This window comes from Miscanthus floridulus, chromosome 6, assembly GCF_019320115.1.
Source record: "Miscanthus floridulus cultivar M001 chromosome 6, ASM1932011v1, whole genome shotgun sequence".
Lineage (NCBI taxonomy): Eukaryota > Viridiplantae > Streptophyta > Magnoliopsida > Poales > Poaceae > Miscanthus > Miscanthus floridulus.
This window is the reverse complement of record NC_089585.1, coordinates 100,579,634-100,597,205: the sequence shown is the minus strand read 5'-3', so window position 1 is coordinate 100,597,205 and position 17,572 is coordinate 100,579,634.

The following is a 17,572-nucleotide window of genomic DNA, read 5'->3' as shown; positions in this document are numbered from 1 at the left end:
TTATTCAGAAAGCGTAGTTTCTTTCTAGTAGATTCAAAATACATTTTCTCTATTTACATATTTGCCACTAATTTTGTTTTGCTCATAAAAACTTTGTTTTAACTCCGATTTGATCCGTTCAAGTTGTGTTAGATTCATAATTGCGTAATCTATATGTTCATCCTACTGTTAAACATGTTTTCAACTTTTGAAATTTGAGGTTAGATTTAATCTATTATTTTATTAAAGGAAATCTTGTTTAATGCATAACTTCTTCGTTATAGCTCCGATTTTTGTGATATTTACGTCTATGTGTTCATAGCGAGACGTAGATTCATTTTACAAACTTTTAATCTTGATTTTATGCTATTGGTGTATTGTTCTAATCGATAGCCTTTGTTTACTATGCATGATTGCCTCTGGATGCTTGTATGTTGCTGTGTTGATTGAGTATAGACGGTGAGTGTTGATAAAAGATGCTCGGCAGTCCTCCGAGGGGTATCCCATGAAGGTAGATTGATAGGTGGTGGTGACGTGATCAGGAACCGGATGGTGACACAAGGCGCAGAGACAGCAATTTAGATAGGTTCGTGCCGTCTGATCGACGTAATACCCTATGTCTTGTGTCTTTGGTGTATTGTATTTGAATATGAGATGTATGGCGATGACCCCTGCCTCTCCTTATATACTCTAGAGGGGTAGGGTTACAAGGATAGTATCCTATTTGGTACTATACAATATCTTCTGGTGCACGTCGACCAGTGCCGTGCATGCCTTGATCTTGTGGGCTGGGCCACCTCTAAGGGCGCGGCCCATGTCTTGTCTTATGGATACCAAGGGCCATACCCCCATAGCTAGTCCTTGAGCCTGATAGTAGGTGACGTAGTCACGTGGTGCTAGGGTTAGAAAGTAGAAGAAAGGCAGAAGATCGGCCGAGCAGGCAACCAGTCCATGGGCGGAGCCCTGAATTGAAAAGCACACATTCACCATAAGGTGAAGTGTGCCCACTTAGTCCCCGAGCATGCTAGAAGATGAAGAATGAATCTTGTAGCAGGGTCAAAGAAAAAGAAGTCTAAAAGCTTTCCAACATCGTCTGACATGCGCATATCAAGACCCCACACATGCTACCCAAGATTAGCACCCTGATCCGAACTGCATGGAGTAGCTTGATAGCACACCGATGAGGCGTAGCAAGATCTGACCATCGAGGGAGTCCTCGGCATAGCTGGCGACGACCGAGAACTAAGGAGTTCCCCATGTAGCTAGTGATGTCTGAGCACCGAGGAGTTCCCGGCGTAGCTGGTGATGTCCGAGCATCGAGGAGTCCCCGATGCAGCTGGCGATGTTTGAGCACTGAGGAGTTTACAGCATAGCTAGCAATGTCTGAGCACCAAGGAGTCCCCAGTGTAGCTGGCGATGTCCGAGCACCAAGGAGTTCTCAACGTAGTTGGTGATGTCTGACCACCGAGGAGTCCTCGGCGTAGCAGGCGATGTTCGAGCACCGAGGAGTCCCTGACATAGCTAGCGATGTCTGAGCACCAAGGAGTCCCCGGTGTAGCTGGCGATGTCCAAGCACCGAAGTAATCCCCAGCGTAGCTGGTGATGTCCAAGCACCGAGGAGTCCCCAGCATAGCTAGCGACGTCCGAGCACTGAGTAGTCCCTAGCGTAGCTAGCGATGTCTGAGCACCAAGGAGTCCCTAGCGTAGCTAGCAATGTCCAAGCACCGAGGAGTCCCCGGCCTAGCTAGTGAGGTCCAAGCACCAAGGAGTCCCAAGCATAGCTGGCGAGGTCCGAGCATCGAGGAGTCCCAGCGTAGCTGGCGACGTCCGAGCACCGAGGACTCCTAGGCATAGCTAGCGATGTTCGAGCACCAAGGAGTCCTCGGCGTAGCTGGTGATGTTCGAGCATCGAGGAGTTCCCAGCATAGCTGGTGATGTCTGAGCACCGAGGAGTCCTCGACGTAGCTGGCGATGTCCGAGTGCTGAGGAGTTCCGAATGTAGCTGACAATGTCTGAGAACCAAGGAGTCCTTGACGTAGCTGGTGGTGTTTGAGCACCAAGGAGTCCCTAGCATAGCTGGTGACATTCGAGCACCGAGGAGTCCTCGGCGTAGCTGGTGATGTCCGAGCACCGAAGTAATCCCTGGTGTAGCTAGCAACATCCGAGCATTAAGGAGTCCCCGATGTAGCTGGCGATGTCCGAGCATCGAGGAGTCCCCGGTGTAGCTGGCGATGTCTGAGCACCAAGGAGTACCTAGCGTAGCTGATGATGTTCGAGCACCAAGGAGTCCCCGGCCTAGCTGGTGAGGTCCGAGCACTAAGGAGTCCCCAACGTAGCTGGCGATGTCTGAGCACCAAGGAGTCCCTAGTGTAGCAGGCGACGTCTGAGCACCAAGGAGTCCTCGGCATAGCTGGTGATGTTCGAGCATCGAGGAGTCCCCGACATAGCGAGCGATGTCCAAGAACCGAGGAGTCCCCAGTGTAGCTGGCGATGTCTGAGCACCGAGGAGTCCCTAGTGTAGCTAGTGATGTTCGAGCGCCGAGGAGTCCCCGGCGTAGCTGGCGATGTCCGCAAGGTGAAGTGGGGTGAAGTGTGCCCACTTAGTCCCCGAGCACAAAGAATCCGAGCGCCGAGGAGTAACCGATGCTGCTGGCGATGTCCGAGCACCGAGGAGTCCCCGGTGTATCTGGCGATGTCTGAGCACCAAGGAGCCCTAGGTGTAGCTGGCGATGAAGCACGAGCGATAAACAATCTGGTCAACTTGTTGGCGACAAAGTGAGCATTGAGTAGAAGCGACTAGCAAACATTCCAATCAACTGGTTTAGCAGGGATTAGCGCGCATGAGCCCTTATTTGGCACGCCAACTATCGACAAAAGATGCTCGGTAGTCCTCCAAGGGGTATCCCATGAAGGTAGATTGATAGGTGGTGGTGCGCATGATCAGGAACCGGATGGTGACACAAGGCGCAGAGACAACAATTTAGACAGGTTTGGGCCATCTGATCGACATAATACCCAATGTCCTGTGTCTCTGGTGTATTGTATTCAAATATCAGATGTATGGAGATGACCCCTGCCTCTTCTTATATACTCTAGAGGGGTAGGGTTACAAGGATAGTATCCTATTTGGTACTATACAATATCTTGCGGTGCACGTCGACCAGTGCCGTGCATGCCTTGATCTTGTGGGCTGGGCCACCTCTAAGGGTGTAGCCCATGTCTTGTCTTGTGGATACCGAGGGCCATACCCCCACAGTGAGCGATTCGTGGGTGATCAAGAATACTACTTTGATAACCAAGATCAGCAGGAACACTTTGATCAAGGCAAGTATAGCATGGGATCATCCTTGTTACCTATTCACTTTAATAATCAATCCATATTTGCATGTGTCACCTTGATAAGGATTTCCTAGAATTGTACTTATGCCTTGACTCCTATGGGATTGCATTGGGTAGCTTTGCTAGTGCTCAATTAAACCATGATCTTGTAACTTGACTAATGGTATATGCAATAAACATTAAAACATGACTTTTTAGCATCTTGGAAAAAGGGGGCTGAAGTGTTTAGCTACTTTCAAAATGCTTCAGATTCCTCTCCCGAAGGACTTATCTGTAAGTGATCATCTAAGACTTATAGTACAGCTATGAGGGCCACATGACTCTGGCTTTAGTCAAGTATGAGGACCTTTTCTAGCTTGTTAGTGGTTACGTTTATGGCGCAAGAGGGGCTTTCTGAGATGGGGATAGGATAGCCTCTACTCTTATATGTATAGCCATGATGGAATTGTGCCATTCGATAGGGGGGTTCCTATATCTGCTTGCCAATTGGAAACCTAGTGGCCCTAACTTGTTAGATGAACCTTTGAAAGGCTTCATAGTGTACCCGGTCTGCTCACCTTGGAAGTGTTTTGGGAGTTATAAACCCGGGCATATGGGTATCACAATTCACAGTGAAAGTGTACAACCTTTGTAGAGTGTAAAACTATTATAATAGCCATGCTCATGGTCACGAGCGGCCTTGGAACCCTTATGGAATAGATGATCACTATTAAGTAATTGTTTTTGCTATATATTACTCATGTTTACATTGATCATGTGTTTTACTTTAGGATTAAAACAACTTGTTGCTACTCTGCTAAAATTATGACAACTAAAAGCTAAATGCTGTTAAACCTGTGTCAAGCCTTTTGAGCCTCATGAACCCCATGTTACACTTGTTGAGTACGATATGTACTGACGCTTGTTTATTTTCATTATTTGGATAAAAATTTCGGATGGGTAACAGATTGCAATGATAATGACGACTTTCCTGAGGATTACTAGACTTGTGGTCAACCAGTTGATGTCCCTATGCTATGGAGCTTCCACGAGAGAGTTATCTTTATACTTCCACTGTATTTATGTGAAGACTATGTCTTATTATTCAAGATATAATAAACACTTGTAATGATACTATCTATAATTTGTCGGCTTATGTGTGTGACTGATCTCTGGGCGCACATAAGATTATGCATCCCATTTTATCTATAAAATCGGGTGTGACAGTGGTCCCATGCGGCCATGTAGATCTTACGGCTTTCATAAAGATCAATTTCTTCATTTGAGCCGTCATAGTCAAGATCGAGATGGGCACCAGAGTCGGCTAGATCCTCAGGAATCTGATCGAATGAGGTGAAAACTTCGCGGCCAGCATGGGTTAGATCAGGATCATTGATCCCTGTCAACTTCAGATCAAAGTCTCCCTGGTGCTTGAATACCAGACTTTCAAAGTGGATAGTCAGTGACACATCACAAGATGGAGAATAGATCTAGGAGTAAGAGTAAAAGTTAACCATAATCACAGATTTGACAGAGGATGGTGCCACAGTAGCGTCTGAATGCGCTAGGTCTGGGTACCAAACCCTATTGATGATTAGCATGATCGGTCTTCATGCAAGATCCCCCTACCTAGCGTGCCTCTATCGGTGTTTTTTACCGACAGATATTTGGTTCTTGGGGAACCCTGGTTGATGCGAAGAACAATCACAGATGGAGATGGAATTTATACTAGTTCGGGCCCCTAGGAAGCGAGTAAAAGCCATACGTCCAGTTGCTACTCTTGTATTGCTTGTATTCGGCGAGATTATGTTTATAATGTAGCAATGCCTAAGAGAGATTGGATGATTACAACAGGGAGAATTGCTAGCTATTTATATCCAGATCAACTTGCCCTACAAGCTAAGAAGTCATGCCCTAGTTGGAGTCTCCCACGATCCAGAGATATCCTTCCTTGAATAGGGTCGTCGTAATCCTTTGGGTCGTCTCTTGTTCGAAGTCGGTAGTCGGCAATATGGAAGTCACGATACCTGGGGGTATGGCATCGACACAATATCAATATAATGCCCTTGCCTACATATGTGGATATCACAAGGCCAGGGGAGATCCTATGGCCGTCGGAAGCTTCTCAAAAAATCACTTCCAGATGTCAACAAACTCTAACTGAAATAAACCATAGGCTACTAGAAAAAGGTAGCTATGGCCATCAATTGCTGAAGCTCATGCCACTTGACCATAATAATGGTATCATTTATGACCATTTTTTACCATTACCATATTCAACTTTTGATTCTATTTTTTAGTATTGTACTGACGTCAAATGACAAATGGCAAACAATAGTGTTGTGATCAAATTTGAAGATGCATGGTGGTGTAGTTTAGGCCTCATGTTGGCGATGGTGTTACGTAGCGCATTGAGGATGAAAATGGGTGGACAATGCAGATAGGGGACACAAAGCTCGATGGTGATGCAGCTTCTCAAGAGGATGGCCATGTAGGTGTGCTCGAGTTGTAGGAGAGGGAGCTAAGAGGAGAGAGAGAGGTGGAGAGGATGTAAGGAAAATGGACCCTTGGCCCATTTACTTTAGATTTTGGTGTTTCATGACCAACACAACCAAATTAGACTAATGAATTAGCAAGTGATTGTTTTGTAGTTCAATAGGATGCAAGACGTGACTTGGACAAAGGCGACGTGATGATCCGATGATCAACACCTTAAGAAAGACCTTAGGAGCACAAGAAAAGACCCAAGATATCAAGCAAAGTCTAAGCACAAAGATAGGAACCAAGCCGCATGCAAGATCATGAAGAAATGAGCTCGCAGCAGTGACTGGATGCTAGACCAGACGCTAACGGAAAGCGATTGGACGCTCTGATCAGGAGGCTCGGCAACAGCAGCAACGACCGGACGCTGGACTAGACGCTGGTGGCAAACCGACTGGATGCAGGACAGCATCATCCGATCGAGTACAGAGAGGTTCTAGAGTGACAAACTTGCAACCAGACGCTAGCAGCGTTCGATTAGTTGTTCACGGCTCCAACGGTCGGGACGACCGGACACGTCCGGTCACGACGTGATCAGCGTCCGGTCAGTAGCAGAAAAGCGAGACTTTGTCCCCAACGGCTACTTTCTCAGTGGGGCTTATAAATACAACCCCCAACTGGCCATTTGAGATGTGTGGAGCTGAGGAAACATACCAAGGGTGTTGATACACCATTTTAGTGATCTTTACTTGTATAGTGCTTAGTGTTTTATTAGGTGATTAGCGTAGGTGCTTTGCGAAGTGCTTAGGTTGATTAGACCACCGCTTATGTGCTTGCTCTAGGTTTAGGCCTAGTGTTTAGTGAGGTTTGCATACCTCTTACCACTCAGTGCTTGCACGCACCATTGTTGTACATCAGAGGGGCTTGTAGTCTTGTGAGATCACACCAACAGCATTTGTGGTGTGGCCACCACCGTGTACCAGAGGGAACAAGGCCCGCGGCATTTTGACCAAAAACTTGATAGTGAAGATGGCGGGGAGCATCCGAGAGAGGCTTGCCAGAAGGCACGTCGGAGACCCACTTGCACGTGGGGAAGGCCTAAGGCTATCCATGGAGTTACCCGACTAGGAGCTTGGCCCTTGCGAGGGGCTCCAATGAGGACTAGGGGGAAGCTTGCACGCTTCTCGATACCTTGGTAAAAATACCGGAGTCATCAATGGGAGTTTGCATATCTCTACCTTGCTCTTTAGCTTCCGCATTTACATTGATTGCTTTACTCCTTTTGCGGTAGAGATAGCAACACACTAGCAAAACCATAGTTGCACATTTAGATAGTTTATCTTTTACATAGGTTTTGCTAAGGTTAGAAAAAGAGGCCATAGTTTAGGAGTTATAATTTTAAGTTGCCTAATTCACGCCCCCCCTCTTAGGCGTCACGGTCCCCTTCAATTGGTATAAGAGCCAGTTGGCTCAATTTGGACCTTTCGCTTAATCGCCGTTGAGCCGATGCTACTTAGAGCGGTTGGGATGGATACCTCTAGGCCTCCACACTTTGATGGCACTAACTTCCCATACTATAGAGCTAGAATGGCTTGCTACCTTGAGGCGGTTGATTTGGGAGTTTGGAGAGTCACTCATGACGGGATGAAACCCATTAAGAATCCCGATAAACCCACAAAGTGTGATGAAAAGGAAATTCATTTCAATGCTAGAGCAAAAAAATATTTGTTTGAATCTTTTAGCATGGATGTGTTTAACCAAGTGTTCACTTTAAATACGGCACATGAAATTTGGTTAAAACTTCAAGAGCTCCATGACGGCACAAGTAATGTCCATGAGCAAAAACATTGTCTAGCTAAACAAAATTATGATTCCTTGAAAATGAAAGATGATGAGCTTGTTCATGATATGTATTCTCATTTGAATCTAATTATCAATGAGCTCCATTCTATAGGATTAACAAAGCTAGATGATGCGGACATCATGAGGAAGATCATCTCCATGCTACCATAAAAGAAATATGCAAGCATCATCACCATCCTCTACAATATGGAGGACTTGAGTACCATAACCTCAGCCATAGTCATTGGCAAGATAGTGGCATTTGAAATGTCATGCAAGATGGGTCAAGAAGAAGCCTCTTCATCAAGCAAAGGCAAAGCTCTTGCATGTGGCAAGAAAAAGAAGATGAAGGGCAAGCAAGTTGAGACAAGCTCAAGCTCAAGCTCCTCAAGTGAAGATGAAGAAGAAGATGAGGATGAGGATGATGATGATGATGATGAAGATTCAAGTGATGATCAATCTTCCTCCTCCACCTCCGACCTTGATGAAGAATCAATCAAACTAATCAACAAGGTAGAGAAGATGATCCAAAAGCTCAATGTCAAGGGTGTGCCCATCCAAATTCAAGATCTCATTTTCACCAATCAAAGAAATGATCAAAGAAAGAGAGGATGCTATGAATGCGATGAGATAGGGCACTTTGTGGAAGTTTATCCAAATAAACCCACACCCAAGACAAAGAAGAAGGCATGCAAGAAACAAGCCCTCACATCAATAAGGACATGGGATGATTCTTCAAGTGAAGAAAAAGACCATCACAAGAGGCGAGGGCGCAAGCACTCATCATCAAGCTCTTCTCGTGTGTGCCTTATGGCACGAGGTAACGAAAGCTCATCCTCTAGTGAGAGTGATAGTGATGATGAAATGCCTTCTTATGAAAAAATTGTGCAACAAAACCTTAATTATGCTAAAGTTTGCACTAGTCAACAAAAGAAGCTCGGGAAAATAAAAGAAAAGCTAGATAGTTCACAAGAAGCATACAAAACTTTATTTGAACAATATGAGAATTTTGCTAATCTTAATGTTCAACTATCTACTAAAATTGAGCAACTTGAGGCTAGTGCAACAACAAATGCATGCACAATCAATGATGAGCAACTTGTAAAGAAAAATGAAAAAAATAAAAGAAAAGTTAGCTAGCTCACAAGATGCTTATAAAAGTTTGCTTGCTAAAATGGAAACCATGTGCAAACATTGTGATGAGCTAACTAATAAAGTTGTTAATCTTGAAGCCGTTAGTACAACTCCCGCTAAGGCATCAAAAAGGAAAAGTTCTAACATGTCTAAAAAGGATGCCTCTACTTCTTGTAATGATTTATGTTTAGACTCACCTTTGTGCAACCAAGTTTGTGTTGAGAAAGTTGTTGTAGATACATGCACACAAGAGGTTGCAAAGGAGAATGTGCAACTCAAGCAAGAAGTAGCTCACCTCACTAAGGACTTGACTCAAGTGAAAGGCAAGGCGAAGCAAGCCCAACTTCATCAAGATAACACCGTCAAGGGGGTGAAAAAGCTTGATGAAGGACAAACCGTGGTTTGCTACGTGTGCCACAAGGAAGGTCACAAGTCCTATGAGTGCATGGTGAAGAGAATAGGGGAGGAGCAAAGAAGAAAGAGAAGAAGCAAATAAGCATGCTCTCCAACACCTACACCAACAAGGTGGACAAGAAGGCCTCCACACCATACTTACTAAAGAAGAAGAAAAATAACAAGGTGGTGGCCATCAAGGTAAACAAGCAAGCCAACAATGGGGTCAAATGCTTTTGGGTGCCTAAGGAAATCATCTCCAACATGAAGAGCACTAAAAAGGTTTGGATCCCGAAAGGGGAGTGAGAAGTCCTATGGACTTCGGGGAATTTAGAGACTTGGCAAAGTGTGGATGCATTTCATGGGGTGCATCATGATGGACAAAGACATTGCCAAGTGGGTTAGTGAATACTATGGACCCAAATTCCTCTTCCCATGTTAGGTAACTAGATTCAATTTACTTCAATTGGTATTAGATTTAAATTTTCCTATAATTGGTATCTTTTAGCATCTAGTTACTCTTCATGTCTAGGTTTGCATTTGCATTCTTATATATTTAGTCATGCATACACTAGGTATTTCATATGGTAGGCTTGTTCGGTTTCATTCTTATTCCTTAGAGCAATCCTACATGGTTTAAAATTATTTAGGAGTACGACACATAGCTTGTCCTTCAATTGTTCATCTAATATGTGCCAAAGTCCAAATTGTAGATAATTTCTCCTAAATATCACCTTTGAAAATAACCCTCACATTCATGTGATGTCATCTTTCAAGTGGTGTTTTTTATTCTAAAATCAATGTGCATGTTTCCTACAAGTATTCCATACTTGTGTGCATAAATTTAGGGGGAGGTTACTCTACAAATTAGATGCTTTGAGACTAACACCTTTTCAAGCTTATCATGTGTATAGTAGTCTCATTGCAAGGAAAATGGAGTCCCCCAGAGTTAAGCATCATACTTCAAATATCCACCACTGATTGCAAGTGGTAGAAATCAAAATTGCTTTCTACATGTGGTATTTCTAAACCAATATCATCATGTTGATTTCATTTTGATATTTATATGCTTTCTCCGTGCATTATATAGATTAAATTCCCTTGTGCAATATTTTGCCAATTATGTATATGCTTTGCCTTCTATCATATGTATGCATATATTTAGGGAGAGCTTAGTCTATATAATGTGAGAGTCAAATTTTGTGATCTATTTCACTCTACACACAAAGGATCACAAAGTTTGACCCTCCCTTGTGCTACTAATGTCTTTCTTTTTCGTGTTTGATTCCAAAGGGGGAGAATTTAGAGGACCAAAAGCAAGCATTAATTTATAGTAATGGTCCGAGAAAGGGAGGATAGTGGATTATGGATTAGCCTATGTAATGGGGAGAATTTGTAGAAAGCAAGGCTTAAATCCATAATACCACATGGGGACATTTGCAAGGGCAAGATGAGTTTTTATGTAGACTTACAAGTAGTATCTTTTAGCATCATATAATCTTGCCCCTTGCATTGCATCCTAGCAAGTAGGTAGTTTTTAAATTTCAAAATTTTATTATTTACTTGCTTTGGTCGTGTTGTCATCAATCACCAAAAATGGGAAGATTGTAAGGAAAATGGACCCTTGGCCCATTTACTTTAGATTTTGGTGTTTGATGACCAACACAACCAAATTGGAATAATGAATTTGCAAGTGATTGTTTTGTAGTTCAATAGGATGCAAGATGTGACTTCGACAAAGGCGACGTGATGATCCGATGATCAACACCTTAAGCAAGACCTTAGGAGCACAAGAAAATACCCAAGATATCAAGCCAAGTCCAAGCACGAAGATAGGAACCAAGCCGCACATAAGATCGCAAAGAAACGAGCTCGCAGCAGCGACTGGACGCTGGACCGGACGGTGACGGAAAGCGACCGGACGCTCCGATCAGGAGGCTCGGCAATAGCAGCAGTGATCGGACACTAGCGGCAAACCGATCGGACGTAGGACAGTAGTGTCTGATCGAGTATAGAGAGGTTCTAGAGCGGTGAACTTGCGACTAGACGTGTCCAGTGGCAAGTGACCAGACGCTGGCAGCGTCCAATCAGTTGTTCGTGGCTCCAACAGTCGGGACGACCGGACGCGTCCGGTCAGTAGCAGAAAAGTGGGACTTCATCCCCAACGGCTACTTTCTCAGTGGGGCTTATAAATACAATCCCCAACTGGCCATTTGAGATGTGTGGAGCTAAGGAAACATACCAAGGGTATTGATACTCCATTTTAGTGATCTCCACTTGCATAGTGCTTAGTGTTTTATTAGGTGATTAGCGTAGGTGCTTTGCGAAGTGCTTAGGTTGATTAGACCACCGCTTATGCGCTTGCTCTAGGTTTAGGCCTAGTGTTTAGTGAGGTTTGCATAGCTCTTACCACTCGGTGCTTGCGTGCACCATTGTTGTACATCAGAGGGGCTTGTAGTCTTGCGAGATCACACCAACCGCGTTTGTGGTGTGGCCGCCACCGTGTACCGGAGGGAACAAGGCCTGCATTGTTTCGGCCGAAAGCTTGATAGTGAAGACGGCAGGGAGCATCCGGGAGAGGCTTGCCGAAAGGCACGTCGGAGACCCACTTGTGCATGGGGAAGGCCCGAGGCTATCCACGGAGTTACCTGACCAGGAGCTTGGCCCTTGCGAGGGATTCCTTGCGAGGGGCTCCAACGAGGACTAAGGGGAAGCTTGCGCTCTTCTCGATACCTCGGTAAAAATACCAGAGTCGTCGACGGGAGTTTGCATATCTCTACCTTGCTCTTTAGCTTCCGCATTTGTATTAATTGCTTTACTCCTTTTGTGGTAGAGATAGCAACACACTAGCAAAACCGTAGTTGCACATTTAGATAGTTTATCTTTTACATAGGTTTTGCTCAGGTTAGAAAAAGATGCCATAGTTTAGGAGTTAGAATTTTAAGTTGCCTAATTCACCCCCCCCCTCTTAAGCGTCACGGTCCGCTTCAGAGGAGAAGAAGGACCGGTGAGTAGGTCCTACAAAAACGTGTCATTCACATAAGCAAAATCACACGTCCAAACAACTAGATTGATAAATATGAATAGTTTTAATAGTTGGATGGTCAAAAATGGACTTCTCTAAAATCTCATGATGGTCATAGTGAATGGTAAAAGCTCCTGATGGTCTAAAATAATATTAGTTAAACTGTTTGTCCCTTTTGTTATCATTGGGCTGAACTATTTACCCTCGAAGATGTTTGTGCTAGTAGATACTATTTTTGTTGTTACTCAGAGATGAATTAGAACATATCCTCTGCTATAAGCCAGAGAACAAATAGCCAACATCACATGAATTAGGATGAAAAACGATAGAACAAGTGAAATGTAGGCCTATCTTATTGTTTTGCTTTAGCATACTCAGTTATTTGGAGAATATTTGGTGCAAACACCTCTTCGGTGGGACCATGAAAACCCCCTTAAAAACATATTTAGGAATTTTCAAAAACAAATGAAATGATACACATTCAGCATCTATAGATGTACATTGCCATCAAATTTGAGATTCTACCTCCATCTAAAAAAATGCATACGAAAAGAACAAATTTTAGGTGCATATACACTATAAAGGCAATTTCTAGGAATTTGTCTTCTAGTGCATCTGCACCCAAAATCATATGGCACCATAGAAATATTGAGTTGTAGAATGATTGGCTCACATGATGCCTAAATCATTTGTATATCTACATCTATATACCTAATATGAAAAGGGAAAATATTTCTTTCATCTTGTTTGGTTTTTCTTTTATTACTTCTTGAACTGCCCTCGTGGCCTCCATATATATGTGTTCTAGATTCATGACCCGTGGTCATATGACTTAAAACAACTCGCTCCAAGCAATGATATGGAGTTCGATTCGAAGACGTATTGGGTTCTGTGCAACTGCACGTTTGCCGGTGAACCTTAAAATCAGAAGATCTGTAAACTTAACTATTAAAACCTGACAATTTCTTTTAACATTAAAACCTATCTACTCACTGGTACACAGTGTGGCTTTAATCTTGGTTGGGAAATGTTTTTAGTCCCAGTTTCCCAACCATAGGAACCCTTTAGTCCCGGTTGACTTGAACCGAGACTAAAGGTCTTCCGAGGCTAATGCCTTCCACCCCTGTGTCTCATGGGATTCGAATCCAAGACCCCATGCATTCTCACGCATACCTTTCCACCCCACCCACATAGCACATGTGACCTTGGATGGGATGTTTTCCTTTTGAACTAGCCCATCGAAGGACCTTTAGTCTGGATTCGTAACACCAACCGAAATTAAAAGGGTCCTTTAGTCTGGGTTGGTAACACCAACTAGGAATAAATGATCTATCTTTAATCCGGATTGGTGTTACCGACCGGGACTAAAGGTTAATGCGCTTTAGTCCAGATTGATAATACCAACCGGGACTAATGTAGACCCTTTAGTCCGAGTTGATCTTACCAACCGGGACTAAAGATCTTCTACAGTCTAAGAAACTTGGACTCGGGACTAATTCTTACATTAGTCCCGGGTCCAAAGCTACCGAGAGTAATGTGCTGAACCGAAAGTGTGTTCTCTGCCTAGTGACTATTTGGCATCCATGAAGTACAGCCCGCATCTTTGAACTGCCAATGTCCGCATTTCGTATAATTTATAGGGGTAGCAACTAGCTAATATCATTGGGACATGGTCGCATGAACCACAAGATACTCAGCAGGAAGCATCTTTGAACTGCCAGCTTCCGCATCTCGTCGAACTCAGGAGTCGTGCCAGAGGAACGGCTTGGAATGCTGGAGACTAGTTTAGTTTGCTCTAGATTCCAGCGGGGAAACTGCTCGGCAGCGAGCACTGCTCACTACTGCACATATCATTTATAGAGGCGGCCGATGAGGCTTTGTAGAGGCGGCTCGATCAGCCACCCCTATCATATCGTCTCTACAAAATTATGTATTTATAGAAGCGGTTCCCAGACTGCCCTTACAAATTGATTTGCAGAGGCGGCTGGTGTTATCAGTCGCCCCTACAAATAGATATGTAGGGGCGGCTGGTAACACCAGCTGCCTCTACAAAATCAATTTATAGGGGCGGTTCAGTCTAGAACCGCCCCTACAGTATATTTTTCCACAAAAAAAATTGTAAATTTACGATTCAAATTCGACCAGAACATATATATATAATTCAAATCTGACCACAAGCATAAGAGCACAAGGTGTTGGTACTGAGGATTTATACATAAGTGAACGTTACAAGTATATATACAAATATATAAGCTAATGAGGATCGATATGAAGTAACTGGGCTCATGCACACGGGACAGCTCATGCACACCTACAAAAATATAATTAACTGATTAACTTTACTGGTTAGTAAGCACACCTCCAAAGTAACTAGGCTCGTAACTTTTCTCGTTTGCGGGACAGTTATGGCATTGTCGCCAAAACCACAAAATGTCCATGAGCTGTAGAAGCAAAAGGCATCAAAACCCCTACATCATTTTAACTAATCCATCTTGGCACTTAAGTTTACACTACTCCCTAACCAATGTGTAAAACAACAGGAAGATAATAAACAAAGGATAGAATAGAACAATATGAATCCTTGACAAAACAAATATATACCAAGTAATGATTAATGACAAGGACTAAAGCTAGATTGCGGATCAAAACTGACATGGTTGAGGGAATAATACATGAACTTTATATGAATGGCTGCTGCACCAAGTTTCTAAAATAGAGACCCAATAGCGAGGAAGACAACAAATAGTAGTAATTATTGTCACAGCTCAAAATTGTAACATAGATACAGATGCATTTGCACCAGAAAGCAAGGAATTCAAATTAAATGCTTTGCCTAATCAACTTTGAGCTTGCTACATGAGACCAAATTGTAATACATGAATCCTAAGTGAAAGTGTCTGAAACTGATAAACTAATGAATTCTACATTTCCCACAACCAGAAGTGAACAATGCTAATTATTTGCAAATATGTAGATGCAAGTGTCAGACTTGACATTAAACATGAATGGCTAATTATTCTAAGAATACTTGAGAAAGCAACACCATATTAATTATTCTAAGATAGCCAACAAATGAAACTAGCCAAAGCTTAAAAACCTTGTGCATGTCTTTTGATATCTCACCTATTAATTGAAGTCAAAATGCCACAGTTGCATGTCTTCTAATATCTCAGCTTGCACTGCTCTATAGAAGCAATTGCTCTATACAACTAGAGATGTACATGTCGATGTTTCACCATCGATAGCCTACCACGGGGGTACCTGGGGCAGTTTGTTTGGGCTTCAGCGTATGCAGAACTCGACGGTAAACGTAAGAGATAGTCGATTTATCCTGGTTCAGGCCCTCGACCGTGATCGACTAATAGCCCTACGTCTAGTCGGCGTTAGCCTTTGCGTTGGATTGATTGTGAAGTGTTGTGTTGTGTTCTCTCTTTTTTGCTCCCCAGGAACTCCGCCCTCCTTTATATAGTCAAGAGGCCAGAGTCCTAGTCGGTTTATAATAAGGTTCCTAGTAGGATTACTAAATAATACTACTACTAAGATTATAGGGAAAGACGTCCTAGTTAGACTAGGTCTTCTCCCTTCCTTGTGGGGTATCCCGTGGGTCCCATATCGACAAGCCCCCGAGCACTTCATGGTTGATCTCTGGAAGCATCATCTTGTTCCTTCAGGTTTTGCCAAGCAGGAACAAGCGTCGTCCGAGTACTTTCTTGAGTGAAACCATGTAGCGCTTCTTGGGATCTTCGAGTGGTATGTGCTTTTTTGAAGAAAAAGTACATCTGTATGGGTGTAGCCCCCGAGCCTCTTGCTATTTGGAACAAGGAGCTAGAGGGTCTTACCTTGAAATTGTTCTGATTCTTCGTCGAAGGGCTCCCGAGCATATACCCGGGTTTTTATCAAAAAGAACTCAGATATAGCTTGGTCCAGGTTCTTTTTGTCATGAGTCCTTGAATTGGTTTGTCTTGAAGAAGTCATCTTGGTGACATGCACCAAAGGGCGCCTAGTCCAAGCGGTTAGGTGGCTCGGCGACACTCCTCAGGTCCTGAGTTCGACTCCCCATGGGAGCGAATTTCAGGCTGAGGTTAAAAAAATCCCCTCGCCCGCCCCCAGGTGCCAAAGCGCAGTTAGGCCCCAGCCCAATTCTCACAGGGTTATGGTACCACTACGTCAGGATGGGGGCAGGGGTTCGGGGGTTTTCTCGATCTGTGTGAGAAGATCTTCTTCTTAAGGGAAAACCCGAGGCCGTCATCCCCCCGTAGGTCGAGTTTTTTTTCTTGGTGACGTGCGCTTTCTCGAAGAAAAAAGTGCACTCACTGAGTGTAGCCCCCGAGCCTCTTGCTATTTGAAACAAAAAGTTAGAGGGTCTTGAATCTTATGTCATTTGAAAACTGCTGTCTTGAAGAAGTCTTCTGAGTGATGTGCGCTTTTTTTTGAAAAAAGTGCACTCACTGAGTGTAGCCCCCGAGCCTCTTGCTATTTGGAACAAAGAGTTGGAGGGTCATGAATCTGAGTTGTTCAAAGAACTTGAAAACCTCTCCTATTGCAGCCCCCGAGCATATATCCATGTTCTTTTATTCAGAAAGAACTCGGATGCAGGGTCTTGGCATTTCGTTACTTCTTCCATCTGAAGCCCCAACCCCGCAGCGATGACACCCATGTTCTTGGTGGCTGTGGGATTCAGTTTCATCAGGGTCGTAAGAGTAGATTCTTTGATTATGACTTGGTTGATTCTGTGAGGGATTGGCGTGCCGACTGGTTGTATGCCGCCAATATGATTCCTCCTCTTGTTGTTCATTCTGGTTCTGGTCCCATGGTTAATGACCGATGGGAAAAGAATCCCCTGATGGTGGATGAGCTCCAGGCGATCAAACCGTTTCTTGAGAGGATATGTGCTCTGAAACAGCAAGGCTTGACTGGCTTTGGTATCGTTTCTAGTTTTCTTCGCCACCGTGTTCAACCTCTGAAGGAGCGAGAGAACTACGGTTTTGAATACTCTGGAGCGGAGGACCCTTCTCGTATGGTCCCTGCCCTTGAGTTGACTGGTGAGGAGGTGCTCGAGCGCCTTCAGAAGATGTTGAAGGGAGTAAGCGTTGTCCCGCATACTGTCCCTGAGTATTGTGCTAACAACCCGCCGCCTGATGTGAGTTGTTTTTTCTTATGCTGGTACTTTTTGTATTTCCTTTGTTGTCTCCACTTTTTGCTTAATCTTTCTCGTCTGGTTGTTTTACTCTTTTATAGGAATTGGGGCATAACTTCGTTGATCCGATCCCCCTTGATGACTGCCCTGCCATTATGGAGCTTGGGGAGAATCTTGTTGGGGCATCCTTAACCAGTAAGTTTCAAACCATCACAATGTTTCCTGGTGTTTCTTCCGCAGTTCTTGACACATGTAGAGTATGT